This window comes from Nothobranchius furzeri, chromosome 13 (assembly GCF_043380555.1).
Source record: "Nothobranchius furzeri strain GRZ-AD chromosome 13, NfurGRZ-RIMD1, whole genome shotgun sequence".
In the NCBI taxonomy this organism is placed as follows: Eukaryota; Metazoa; Chordata; class Actinopteri; order Cyprinodontiformes; family Nothobranchiidae; genus Nothobranchius; species Nothobranchius furzeri.
The window spans coordinates 65,733,470-65,735,124 of NC_091753.1; the positions used below are offsets into that span (position 1 = coordinate 65,733,470).

At 49.8% G+C, this 1,655-nt stretch overlaps 1 protein-coding gene across 1 annotated transcript in view; it reads right to left on the reverse strand.

Annotated features, from left to right (window-relative positions):
* Positions 1-922: 922 nt before the first annotated feature.
* The window catches only part of prss16 (serine protease 16), a 32,842-nt gene continuing 32,109 nt past the window's right edge, over positions 923-1,655 (reverse strand). The window contains exon 14 of the mRNA XM_054743455.2: positions 923-1,655. This exon is cut by the window's right edge and continues 5,219 nt beyond it. The gene's annotated coding sequence lies outside the window, so the exon portion shown is untranslated.

A 1,655-nucleotide genomic window follows, 5' to 3' on the forward strand; every position in this document is an offset into this window, starting at 1 on the left:
AGGCCAGGGAACCCCTGCACACATTCGTATATCTTGACGAAGCGGGATTCAATCTGGCAAAAGGCAGACGGCGTGGACGAAATCGCATTGAAGAAAGAGCCATCTTTGATGTCCTAGGCCAACGAGGAGCTAATTTTACAATGTGTGCAGCAATCTCAGAAAACGGCATCCACACCTATATTGCGTCACAGGATGCGGGTGAGTGAAGCCGAGGTGAGGATCCGAGCGCAGGGTTACCCCCAAATTCCACTACCTCCGCTCCGCTCCGCTCCGGTCCACCCCCGCCTTCCGCAGCCGCTCGCTTCCGAACTCAATTTTTACTGGTATGCGCTCTACAACGGCTCCGCTCCGGTGCGGAGACCTGAGGGGGGCAAACAAGCATGCGCGGGATTTTCGAGATCTTGCGATACAGTCCGAGCAATAAACGCGGAAGTTAGATCCAAACACCCGTTGTGCGGGAGAAGCATCGAAATGAGCTGTTTAATCTGCCCATCATTGTGTGTAGAGATCAGCAGTGTTTGGATCAACAAAGTGTGACTACTTTGATAGTGGAAACTGTATTTATGGCTTACTTTTGTGCATTTAAACTTCAGCCGCCATTGATAGTTGTTAAAAGTTGTTAAACCTGTGCATATGAAACAAAAAACGCCTTTTGTTTAGCGATTTATTGTGAAAAACGGAAGATGTGCTTGCTCCTTTTCCTGTTGGGCCGTTGTGATTTCTGTCCATTTACTGCGGAGGTGCTCCGGCGTCCGGCAAAAATAGGATCGATTCTATTTTTGCCGGACGCCAGAACAGAGGGCGCCGCACGGCGCCGCACTGCCGGAGCACGGCCGCAGTAGTGGAATTGCTCTGATTGACTAGAACGGGACCGATTTTGCTCCGGCGTTCGTGTCGGAGCGGAGCGCAGCGGAGCGGAGGTAGTGGAATTTGGGTGTAAGAAGGCAGGCAGGTAGACAGGAACGTTTTACAGGTTTTAATAAGGAGCACGCTGGACATGGAAACAATGAATCGACAAGACACACAGAACTGAGAGGGTTTAAATACATGAGGGCTGGGAGCTTGGGTGATTGGAAAACGAGAGGCAGGTGGGAGCAATCAGGAGACACAACACAGAACAGAGTGAGGAGACAGGGCTCATATTGGTCCATACAATACACAACACCTGGTGGCTTTTCTGGACACTCTTTATAGGGACCTAATCCCAGAAAATGAAAGGGATGAGCCTGATGACAATCGGACAATGCATGACGTGGTTTGGGATAATGTCAGCTTCCATCACTCTGCTGTAGTCAGGCAGCGGTATGCAGCACACGACAGGATGCTCATGGAGTTTCGTACACTCCATTCCTAAATCCAATTGAGTGTTTCTCTTCCTGGAGGTGGAAGGTATATGACAGGCATCCACATACCCACATGACCCTGCTAGCAGCTATGGATGCAGCTTGTGATGACATCACAGCAGAGTCCTGCAGAGGGTGGATTCGACACTCCAGAAGATACTTTCCCCGATGCATCGACAGAGCTGACATTCCCTGTGATGTTGATAAAAATATGTGGCCAGACAGACGGGAGCGTCTACATGTAGATTATTGCTATGCAGCAGTGTCTGTTTTTCCGTGTTTGTTTGGTTTCCTAGCTACTGCAGTAAGGTT